Genomic DNA, 13,520 nt, shown 5'->3' with positions numbered 1-13,520 from the left:
CTTTCATAGGATTTGTCGACCTGGAAAAAGCGTTCGACAATATAAAATGGTGCAAGCTGTTCGAGATTCTGAAAAAAGTAGGGGTAAGCTATAGGGAGAGACGGGTCATATACACTCCTGGAAACTGAAATAAGAACACCGTGAATTCATTGTCCCAGGAAGGGGAAATTTTATTGACACATTCCTGGGGTCAGATACATCACATGATCACACTGACAGAACCACAGGCACATAGACACAGGCAACAGAGCATGCACAATGTCGGCACGAGTACAGTGTATATCCACCTTTCGCAGCAATGCAGGCTGCTATGGAGACGATCGTAGAGATACTGGATGTAGTCCTGTGGAACGGCTTGCCATGCCATTTCCACCTGGCGCCTCAGTTGGACCAGCGTTCGTGCTGGACGTGCAGACCGCGTGAGACGACGCTTCATCCAGTCCCAAACATGCTCAATGGGGGACGATCCGGAGATCTTGCTGGCCAGGGTAGTTGACTTACACCTTCTAGAGCACGTTGGGTGGCACGGGATACATGCGGACGTGCATTGTCCTGTTGGATCAGCAAGTTCCCTTGCCGGTCTAGGAATGGTAGAACGATGGGTTCGATGACGGTTTGGATGTACCGTGCACTATTCAGTGTCCCCTCGACGATCACCAGTGGTGTACGGCCAGTGTAGGAGATCGCTCCCCACACCATGATGCCGGGTGTTGGCCCTGTGTGCCTCGGTCGTATGCAGTCCTGATTGTGGCGCTCACCTGCACGGCGCCAAACACGCATACGACCATCATTGGCACCAAGGCAGAAGCGACTCTCATCGCTGAAGACGACACGTCTCCATTCGTCCCTCCATTCACGCCTGTCGTGACACCACTGGAGGCGGGCCGCACGATGTTGGGGCGTGAGCGGAAGACGGCCTAACGGTGTGCGGGACCGTAGCCCAGCTTCCTGGAGACGGTTGCGAATGGTCCTCGCCGATACCCCAGGAGCAACAGTGTCCCTAATTTGCTGGGAAGTGGCGGTGCGGTCCCCTACGGCACTGCGTAGGATCCTACGGTCTTGGCGTGCATCCGTGCGTCGCTGCGGTCCGGTCCCAGGTCGACGGGCACGTGCACCTTCCGCAGACCACTGGCGACAACATCGATGTACTGTGGAGACCTCACGCCCCACGTGTTGAGCAATTCGGCGGTACGTCCACCCGGCCTCCCGCATGCCCACTATACGCCCTCGTTCAAAGTCCGTCAACTGCACATACGGTTCACGTCCACGCTGTCGCGGCATGCTACCAGTGTTAAAGACTGCGATGGAGCTCCGTATGCCACGGCAAACTGGCTGACACTGACGGCGGCGGTGCACAAATGCTGCGCAGCTAGCGCCATTCGACGGCCAACACCGCGGTTCCTGGTGTGTCCGCTGTGCCGTGCGTGTGATCATTGCTTGTACAGCCCTCTCGCAGTGTCCGGAGCAAGTATGGTGGGTCTGACACACCGGTGTCAATGTGTTCTTTTTTCCATTTCCAGGAGTGTACAATATGTACAACAACCAAGAGGGAATAATAAGAGTGGACGATCAAGAACGAAGTGCTCGTATTAAGAAGGGTGTAAGACAAGGCTGTAGCCTTTCGCCCCTACTCTTCAATCTGTACATCGAGGAAGCAATGATGGAAATAAAAGAAAGGTTCAGGAGTGGAATTAAAATACAAGGTGAAAGGATATCAATGATACGATTCGCTGATGACATTGCTATCCTGAGTGAAAGTGAAGAAGAATTAAATGATCTGCTGAACGGAATGAACAGTCTAATGAGTACACAGTATGGTTTTAGAGTAAATCGGAGAAAGACGAAGGTAATGAGAAGTAGTAGAAATGAGAACAGCGAGAAACTTAACATCAGGTTTTATGGTCACGAAGTCAATGAAGTTAAGGAATTGTGCTACCTAGGCAGTAAAATAACCAATGACGGACGGAGCAAGGAGGACATCAAAAGCAGACTCGCTATGGCAAAAAAGGCATTTCTGGCCAAGAGAAGTCTACTAATATCAAATACCAGCCTTAATTTGAGGAAGAAATTTCTGAGGATGTACGTCTGGAGTACAGCATTGTATGGTAGTGAAACATGGACTGTGGGAAAACCGGAACAGAAGAGAATCGAAGCATTTGAGATGTGGTGCTATAGAAGAATGTTGAAAATTAGGTGGACTGATAAGGTAAGGAATGAGGAGGTTCTACGCAGAATCGGAGAGGAAAGGAATATGTGGAAAACACTGATAAGGAGAAGGGACAGGATGATAGGACATCTGCTAAGACATGAGGGAATGACTTCCATGGTACTAGAGGGAGCTGTAGAGGGCAAAAACTGTAGAGGAAGACAGAGATTGGAATACGTCAAGCAAATAATTGAGGACGTAGGTTGCAAGTGCTACTCTGAGATGAAGAGGTTAGCACAGGAAAGGAATTCGGGGCGGGCCGCATCAAACCAGTCAGTAGACAGATGACAAAAAATAAATAAAAAGTTCTAGGGACTGATGACCACAGCAGTTAAGTCCCATAGTGTTCAGAGCCATTTGAACCATTTTTTTCTTATTTTTCATCACAATCCTGTCCAACAACCATATGTTATGATCACTCAACGCACAGTATAGTTCGTTTTCTGACTTAGCGGATGCTTTTCTCCGGTATCCCTTCATGCGGTATATATCTCTGATACGGTATCTCTTGATACACCAAACACATCGGTTACCTTAGTTATTCTAGCACCCACCATATGCGCATCAACATGTTAGGTCCGACAACTACACAACTGTTCTGACCACGACAGATATCGTAGACCGACTTTGTTGGCCGAACGGTTCTAGGCGCTTCAGTCCGGAACCGCGCGACTGCTACGGTCGCAGATTCGAATCCTGGAGCATGGATGTGTGTGATGTCCTTAGGTTAGTTAGGTTTGTGTAGTTCTAAGTTCTAGGGGTCTGATGTCTGATGACCTCAGATGTTAAGCCCCATGGTGCTCAGAACCATTTGAACCATTTTTTTTTAATCGTAGATTTATGTTCAAGCATAGACTCCTCGGTGTTTCTAAACTTTTTACCGACCTTTGTAGATCTCAAAAAGTAATGTTTGAAGCCCTTTGTTATACTAGGATTTAGGATGAGAAGCTACTTAATGTAAGTCTCAGAACCAACAATTAAGTTTTCAGTTTGCAACAGAATATTAATTATTATTCATCACATTATGCACAAACTATTTTCGAAGGGACTTACTGTCATCAGAATGTTAAAAATTTACCGACAAAGTATGTCAGCCATAATAAACACATTATTTCTACTAAACAACACATACCTTTAGAATTTCGTGCTACACTCAGATATAAGAGTTCTTCTTTCTGAACGAATGTTCACGTGATTGTTCTGTGGACTATGGTACACACATTACGTTCACCATGAATCTATACGCATCTCTTACGTATCGACAATGAACAGTTCCGCACAGCTAGCTTTCTCTAAAGCGACAACGGCAATTATTTGAAAGGCCAAAGGAATGAGTTAATCGATAAACACTTAACTAATTGTGACGTCGTCCGCTAGCAGACCCTTCGGGGGGGGGGGGGGGGGGTCCCAGGGGGCTTATTTCTGTCTCCACTTCGTAATACGCTTCGGAGGATTTGCATCTTTCCTCAGCACTAAGAAATTAAAAGAGTTTTAATAGGTAAAACGTTTTGTGAAATTATTTGATGCGCATTTGTATGACCCGCGAAATTATGTACAGCGATGGAGACTGCACAGTCCACCAAACAAATATGCTCTAGTACTTTAAAAAAAGTATAAGATTGCAAGTTAAACATTGAACGTTAACTTTTTGATCGGCGACATTCAAAGGCGCGTCACGTGTTTCTATGATCTATTTTATATCTTACTATTAGACAAATAATTTTACAAAACATACGACAGTTCTTTTTTTCAATTTTTTATTGACAGTAGTGTAACTTTTCATGCTCAAAATAGCTGGGCCTTGAAGAGATGAACTTTGTGACGCTATTCGTAAGATATCTCAGTTTCCCTTCAAACCAGTAATCAAGTTTTCTTAATTAACTTAACTAGTTTCAAGCAGTTGAAACTTTTTTTGTTGCAAAACCAGACTTCACGCTGATCAATTTGACACATCATTTACGGATTTTCCACTTCTCTTTTGGCTACGAAAATGCGGACATAAACCCAGTGCGTAATTTCTGGGGAATCTTATGTCCTCTCAGACATTTGATCAAAAAAGACAAATGAAGCATGCTGTTAAGTGATTGTGCCGTCACTAATGAAAGATTGTGTCAGAGTGTGAGAAGTAGTAAATCTAGTTTCGCATCCAATCTGGCACAAATTTTCATTAGTAACAACTTAATAATTACATTGCAACTCAGAGTATGTCTAATCGCTTTTCGCTGATATTTCAAGGCACTGAATCTTCAATAATTTCATCCATTTATTTCGTTGAATCTAATGTGCTGGATGCGGCTACGTTCAGAAGTAAACAGGTGGCCAGCATATAGCGCGTAACTGTGGTGAATCATTTTGTTCGGTAATTTACGTCTTGTTGAAAATAAATGTGAAATAAAACAGAAAGTGAAGGGAAATTTTGCTCTAGTACAATATCCAGGGTAGAGAAGTCAGTGCCCCTGGCTGGCTGCCCGGTCATCATCAGTTGCGTTTTAAGGCCTCGATCTGTAATACATGGCGGAGGAACACACAGTTGTAAGTAAGAACTGCAGGCTTTCAGTGCATCGTCCCTTCCCGGTAAATACCTGGAGATCAAAATTCCCCCTTTGATGTCTCCTGGTTTGACATTAAAAGAACTCAATCTCTTATAGACACTTTGGAGAAAAATTATCTGCTAATAAGACAAGAATAGGGCAGGGTATAAGACCCACCCCTACTAGCACGAAATCCATATCCGTACTAATTTTATAAATGCGTAAGTAACACTGCATGTTACGCTTTCACGACTAAACCGCTGAAACGATATCCATAAAATTTGGCGTGAGAGGCTGAACCCCTATGGAGAAGATAGGCCACTTTACATATAGTGTAGTACAAGATATTTATCGATTTGAAAAATATTACGCAAATTGAAGAAAAATATTTACTCTTTGAGAAAGCTATTTACTATTTCACTTTTAAACTTCATCATACTTGTGAAAATGCTTTTATTGGTTGATATGTTCTACATAATATGATTCAACATAATCAGTACAACGTTTATTCAATTCTCAACGTGCTTAATCCATACTTCCATTCTAATCCCTACGTTTTCACGACTATGCTGCCGAACCTATTCCGATGATATTTGGTATGGAGATAGACTGAACCTTGAGAAAGACCATAGGCTATTTTATAAAGATGTATATCTCTGAGTATTATTAAGATTTTTAAATAGCGTATATGTGAGTGGCACACTGGCGCGGTGATAGGTGACTGTTAGTGTCTATAGATTATTCGGTGTCAGTCCAGATCTTATTGTGAGCGTGATTTATGATACTGAGTTCCTATATTGCCTGGTATAGCTGTAGAGTTTTGATGGAGATACGATAGTAAAATCGGTCGGTAAGCTCGAGAACCATATTTATATCTGTTACGTAAGTCTGATTTAAGGCATAGTTCCAAGAGAGCTAAAGGTGCGAAAGTTACTCGAATCCAACAAACCTTCGAGCAATCTCATATCCTCCGTAACTTGGATGCAGAACGTCAGGTGGCCTTAAGAGCTACAGAGACACTAGAAAAGTCACTGGCCTGTCACATTTTGGACGCTGAGCGTCAAGCGTCTCTTACAGCTTCCAATACACTCGAAGACTTACAACGACGGCGTCATTTTGTACGACAAACACAGAGTTGTGATGATAATGACGATGTTTGGTTTGTGGGGCGTCCAACTGCGCGGTCATCAGCGCCCGTACAAAGTCCCAATTTTTACACAGCCCAAGTTTTGTACACAGTTCATTCTAGCCGCTGTCACGAATGATGATGATGATGATGACGAAATGATGAGGACAACACAAACACCCAGTCCCCGGGCAGAGAGAATTCCCAACTCGGCCGGGAATCGAACCCGGGACCCCATGATCCAGAGGCAGCAACACTAGGCACTAGACCACGAGCTGCGGACAACACAGAGTTGTCCCTTTACATGTGGAACGTGGCAGGCTTTTGGCGAGGCTGCATCCGACTATGATCTATTAACTGACTATGTTAATCATAAAACAGTCATCATAAGGGGCTGGATAAAAAATGTAGGCACCATATCGCATTAAAATGGAAGGGATAAATTGTTGATACGTGTTGCTCTGGTGCCAAAATCTCACATCCAGTACTAGGGAAGCCATAGAAAGCCCACGAATGTAATGAATCGAGGCATTTTGAAGATGTAATGCTTGCTTTCAGATTCTACATACGGCAAAATAAGACACAGATACCTCGTAAAATTACTAGGTCACTTACTCAACATCACTCATCACAAGGGAAAACTACTGATACGCGAGCGAAGCAGTGGGTAACAGCTGGTGTTATAATGATTTAAGATCTGAGTGTTCCAGGATAGGCAATGGAATGTGGGGCAGACATTATAAAAATAATTTAAACCACGTAGTACATTTAGGATATGTGAACAAACTTCGACAGCGCGGGGTAGCCACGTGGTCTCAGGCGTCTTGTCACGGTCAGCGCGTCTCCCCCCGTCTGAGGTTCGAGTCCTCCTTCGGGCATGGGTATGTGTGTTGTCCTTAGCATGAGTTATTTTAAGTTGAATTAAGTAGTGTATAAGCTTAGGGACCGATCATCTAAGCAGTTTGGTCGCTTAAGATCATACCACAAATTTACCAGTTTACCAACAGAATTTAAATGTGATCAGTACCACCTGTAATATAGTGATATCGGTGATTTATACGCTACTCAGCCGCGATATTATTGCACTTGGCCATTATCAAAAACACGCAGTGATGTTACAGTAAACAAGAACCTGTGGTGACTAAGTAAAACTCATCACACTGTCCAGTGTCGGTTCATGCAAAATTTTACAATTGTGCTACGACGGGGAGGCCCACAGTGTTTTGTTTTACAAGGGTAATTATCGTAACTAAACTGAATATAATATATGGGGGTCAAGGTGGTTGGTAGAGGTAGCACCTTTGCTTGGGGTTGACTCAGTACTGGTCCTCACCACCCCAGGGACGAGCTGAGGAGGTATGCAAGACCTTTGCCTCTGAGGAAGCTACGTCCAAGACCGTCCGTGCGTGGTGAAGAGCCACATCCTACACGAGGTGACCCTGTTAACGCAGAACACGGCGGATCTATAGGAGATAACCTTGAAAAAAAAATCTCACATTCCAAATCCTCAATGCGTCTGTACTCGAGTCGAGCGGCAGCGAGGTCAGCGTCTGTCCATCTAGTAGGTGCGGCTGTATTATATGCTCCAGGAACTGACAATCCCTGGCTCTAAACACCCAGTGGAAACACTGGACCAAAACTTATAAGCTATCATGATTCGTGAGAGTAATGACAGAATTACCCCAGGTGGTAACCAATCCACTCGTTGACAGACGACAACTGGGTTTTCGGATTCTGGGGAACCCGGGCCATCACGATCAGAGTTCTCAAGCAAACTTCGTCCCAAGGTTCCCATGTACATTGGTACCTTTAACATTCAGACCCTAATTCAACCTGGAAAATTACACAACTTAGTAACAGAGCTAGACCAACAAAAAATTAAGATCTTAGCGTTACAAGAAACTAGATTCACGGATGAAAATACAATAGACTATGGAAACTATCGCATCTTCAAGAGCAAGACTGACAAACGAATTGCCAATGGTACGCCACTCCTGGGCATGGCATTTGCGGTGCACAGAAATATATTAGGCTCAATTAGAGAGGTCTCTTCCATAAATAATCGCCTCATGACCATGCGTATCCAGTGCTCCAACAAGAAATACACATTGATAAATGTTCATGCCCCCACAAACATAGACAACAAAAAACGCCAACTACAAACTGAAAAATTCTGGACTAAACTTGAAGATGTCATGGCCAAAATTCCCCGGGATGATATCAAAATCTTAATGGGAGATTTCAATGCACAAATTGGCAGAGAGAAAGAACACCAAAAAACTGTAGGAAAATATCCAGCACACAGATTCACCAACAGAAACGGACTGAGATTTATTGAACTATGCCAACAAAATAATCTAAAAATAATGTCTACATCTTTGAGAAAAAAACCTAGAAAACAAAAGACCTGGAGGTCCCCCATACAAGAGATCGGCAAATATAAGATTGACCACATTGCCATCTCCTATTTCGTACAGAAAGAGATCCATGATGTCCAAGTCCGCAGAGGGGCGAACATTGACTCAGACCACTACTTAACACGCATTAAAGTGAAATTCACCCCAAAAAAATTCTATCCGAAGAAAACACACATGATGAAATTTGACACACGAACAATCAAAGAAACCAATCTGAAGGAGGAGTGGGAAAAGGAACCAGCTGACTCTTGGGAAAAATTTCGAACAAAAATTACAAAGAAGGCAAAAGAACTGATCCCATTGAAAAAGAACACAAAACACCCCTGGTGGGACTCTGGATGTGAAAAAGCGCTGGAAGAAAGAAAGAAAGCCTTTCTGAAGTATAACAGTAAAAAATCCCCAGAAAATCTAGATCACTTCCACAACACCAGAAGACAAGTGGCAAAAACAATCAGACAAGTCAAGAGGAAGTACCTCAAGGAACAGTGTGAGTCTATTGAAGAAAATTACCGTAACTATAATGTACGAGACTTCTATAAGACCTTTGCTGGGAGAATCAATGGATACGGCTCACGAAATCTATGTTTCAGAAAACCAGATGGAAAACTAGCGCTCACAAATCGGGAAAATTGTGAGGAGCTGGCAAGATACTTTTCCGGACTCCTCAATTGCCCTGAACCTTCTTCAAGATTCCCTCAAGAAACTGCTATCTACACAAATCCAGAATCCCCACCACCTACACTAGAGGAGATCCAAAGACATATTCATAGACTGAAAAACAACAAGGCATCCGGAGAAGATAATATCACTGCAGAACTACTTAAAAATCTTGGACCAAATTCCCTCAAAGAACTCACTCAAATCATCACAGACATTTGGCAGACAGAAAAACTACCAGAAGATTGGAAATGCGCCCTAATTCATCCACTGCATAAAAAGGGAGACATGGCAGATATAAACAACTATCGAGGAATCTCCCTTCTCCAAGTCACTTATAAAATCCTCTCAGCTTGTCTTCTTCAACGAACACAAGAACAACTCGAACACAGTATTGGTGAATACCAAGCTGGCTTTCGCCCTCACCGATCCTGTGCAGAACAAATTTTCAATTTGAAGACAACACTAAAATACAAAGCAGTCAGAAACAGTCCGATCATTTGTTCCTTTGTTGATTTCGCAGAGGCTTATGATTCAATCGATAGGCAATCTCTCTTTATTATCCTTGAGGAGCTAGGACTCGATCCGAAAACCCTAAACCTTATCAAAGAAACGCTCACAAACACAACTTCTAAGATAAAATTCCTGGGTGAAATATCAGAGCCCTTCCTGATCAAAACCGGCGTCAGACAAGGTGACGGTTTGTCTCCACTCCTCTTCAACCTTGTCTTAGACAAAGTCATCCGAGAATGGGAAAAAGAACTGAAGAATCAAAATTACTGGAAGCCTATACAACTAGGAAGATCTAAAGATGGTATTAAAATTTCATGCTTGGCATTTGCAGATGACGTGGCCATTCTAGCAGAAAACGAGACCACAGCAATTAAACAGATAGACATTCTCAAAGAATGCGCCGAAAAAGTTGGGCTACAAATTTCCTTCCAAAAAACCAAATTCATCTGCTCAAAATTTGAAACTCAAAAACTGACTACAAAATATGGACAAATTGAGAGAGTTCCATTCTTTAAATACTTAGGCGAGGTCCTAGAACCCACAGGGGGAGAGAAAACTGCACAAAAAGTTCGACTGCAAAAACTGAAAAGAGCATACTGGAAAACCCACAACTTCTACAATAAAAAGTGTCTTTCCATTCACTCAAAAATACGACACTACAATACAGTAATCAAGCCCGAAGCACTATATGCCAGCGAAACACTCACACTCCATAGAAAAGGCGATCTGGAAGGCATCCTGAAAGAGGAACGCAAAATTATCAGAAAGATTCTTGGCCCAAAAAGAACGGAAGATGGATACAGGTTACAGTCTCGGAAAACTACAGAAAAATTATCTAGCCTCGCCGCAGACATCCGGAAAAGAAGACTAAAATTTTACGGTCATATCCACAGACTCCCAACACCCAGACTCTCCCACAAAATTTTAATATACATTGAAAAATTGAAAACCATACCCTGGATACAAGAAACCAAAACAGCTCTAGCAAATGCACAAATAAATTCTTCAGAAGTTATAAACAGAAATGTATACAGGCAAAAAATCAATAGTTGGAAAGTACAACCCGAGAATGAAGTTTGCAAGAGACAGGGGACAAAATGGACAGAGGAAAGAAAGAGAATTCATGGGGAAAGAATGAGAGAAGTTTGGAGAATTAAAAAATTGAATCGGAAAAGCTTTGCGTGATCCGTATGGGTCCAATCGCACATAATAATAATAATAATAATATAATATATGAATGCTTGGTGTCTGTTTTTTTGGACATGTACGAAAGAACAGACATCACGCGGAATCCGCAGCTGTGGTACATGTTGTGTGAATTGGAAGTGGAGGGGAGGGGGGGGGGGGGGAAGGGGCGAAACTGTAGATGTCAATTGCATCGAAACTTTAAACGGAATTAGCGGCTACTAGTGTCCAAAAAAAACAGACACGACGCATTCATATAGAGGGGTGGTCGAAAAGTTTCTAGTCCGAGATAGTTATCGTAATGTCTCGTACAAATAACACCGCTTACTTTTATGGTGGCGCTTTGTAGGTATGCAAGTCAAATTTCGCGGCTCCAGCTCCTTTAGTTTTGCCACTAGGATGCGTTGTATACTGTAGTGTAAGCAAAATGGCGAATATCGAGAAAATCAAGAACCGTGCTGTGATTGAATATTTTCATTTGAAGGAAATGACGCCCAAGGAAATTGCGGAGGGCGTGCGGAATACACTTAAGGACAGTACTTCGTCTTATGTAACAGTGAGAAACTGTGTGTCCGACTTCAAACGTGGGAGAACAGGTGTGGAAGATGTGCCAAGGAGCGGAAGGCCTGTTACTGTTGCCACTAATGAAACAGTGACTGCAATTCACTATACGATTTTGCAGGATCATCGAACAACGCTGCAGAACATTGAAACCACATTTGGAAACTCCCAAGGGCGTGCTCATGATATTGTTGTGGATATTTTGGGAATGTGGAAAGTTTCATCTCGGTGGGATCCGAGAGACTTGAATGGAGATTAGAGACGGGAGCGTGTGCAGTGTTGTGAAGAAATCGCCCGCCAATTTGAAGCGGATGAAGACGGCGTTCTTGCGAGGTATGTGACAATGGACGAAACGTGGGTTCAACACTTTGATTCTGAGGCGAAACAACAGTCACAACAATGGAAAAAATCCATCATCCCCCACCCCAAAAAAATTCCAGGTGAAAAAATCAGCCGCTAAGGTGATTGGATCACAAGGGGTAATTATTGTGGATTGCTTGCAAAAGCGCGTAACTATCAATGCGTCATTTTACTGCACCCTCCTGCGCCGTTTGAGAAACGTGGCAAAGAAAAAAAGACACGGCGCGCATAGTTCTTTTGCATCAGGACAACGCGCACAAAGCTCTCGCAACACTGGAAACTGCGTGACTGCGGGTTCGAGTTGGTACGCCATCCACCATATTCTCCAAATTTGGCTCCATCAGACGTTTTTCTTTTCCCAAACCTAAAAAAAGACCTCGAAGGACGACGATTTGACAATGATGATGCAGCGACTGATGCTGTGAACGCTTGGTTGGACTCGAAATCGGAGGCCTTTTTATTTGAATGGTTTGCAGAAGTTTTCTAAGCGTGCCCGCAAGTGTATTAGCGTACATGGATTTTATATTTAAAAATAAATTGATATTATGAAATTTCTGTCATTCTTTATTTGTTAGGCTAGAAACTTTTCGTCTCTTCCCCCCCCCCCCCCCCCCCCCTTTGTAACTGATTCACCTAGATGATCACTGAATCCACTGCCTCCAAGACGCAAAATTACGTTCGACTTTCTGCGCGAATCTCAAAGCAGCGAGCATGGAGGACATGGATGGGGACTGTAGATAGGTGGGACTGAGTGGGAATTTGGGTCGACTAGAAGGCGTGCCCAGATGGTCCGCACAGTTGCGATGAACACTGTGTCCGGATGGCGCAGTGTTTAACACAACTGCCTAGTAAGCAGGAGATCCCAGGTTCGAATCTCTGTACAGCACACATTTTCACTCGTCGCTGCTGATTTCGCATAAAGTACCAATGCAGCTGACATCAGTAGTTCCTTCCCTTTCCTTCCTTCTCCCCTCCACCCCGTACCTACAGCTCACTGAATATATTACTTCTACGTATATAAATTAGAATATTTAAACATATTTGAATTTTGTAACATTTCTAGGAATAAACTGAAATAAAATGGAAAAAGTCTTGGTAACAGCGGGTATCGAACCCGAGTCGACGAACTGCCAATCTATGCGCTAGATCACTGTTTTTCCATGCCTCAACAAATGTGTCTATAATTGTGAATCGAAAAATTTATAATTAGATAGCATCACTTCAAATGTTTTCTCACGTTAATCAGTCATATCGAAACTGATTTCTGACAGCAAATACTGCACAGCAAATTTTTTTCATCTTACAGGAAAATATCCTCATGAATATCCGGACTTTTATTTACGGTTGTGAACCACATGGAACTACATACAAATTTTAAAGCAAAATTTACGTGCTGCAGGACTGTAGTCCAGAAGACACAAAACACTTTGAGCAGTGAACGTGTCACGACTTCGGAATTGGAATGTGGCACTACTTGCCCAATGGAATGACTCATCATTCTGCAGCTCACCTCTGTTAACAGTTACCAGCGAACGAATGCGTTCCAGCTGCAAATGACACTAAGGGTACGTCCACCACGTTGTTTCCTTTCTCACACACAGTCACAGACGCACTGGATGAACAGTATTATGTTCAACAGATCTTACAGGCTGGGTTTCATCTGGAAGTATGTTCCTGTTACTATGGATAGCCTGAGGTCTCTCAATCAATTCACTTCGGTCAACTGAAATGGGATAGATTTCGTTACTGGTTTAGGATCAGCGTCTGTAAGTATATGTGGTTCCTTTAGAATGTCTACTTTTAATGGTGCAGCCTTGAAAATGCACTTTTGCATTTGCTGCAGTTCAGCCTGCTCTCGTTCCTCTTTTGACGGGCAAGTTACAGGTGTGACGCGTAAATGGGAAGTGAATTAGGTGACTGTGGTACAGCATAATTTGTTGTAAAAAGGCTTTGCCACATCTGTG

This window comes from Schistocerca piceifrons, chromosome 4 (genome assembly GCF_021461385.2).
Source record: "Schistocerca piceifrons isolate TAMUIC-IGC-003096 chromosome 4, iqSchPice1.1, whole genome shotgun sequence".
In the NCBI taxonomy this organism is placed as follows: Eukaryota; Metazoa; Arthropoda; class Insecta; order Orthoptera; family Acrididae; genus Schistocerca; species Schistocerca piceifrons.
This window is presented reverse-complemented; position numbering follows the sequence as displayed.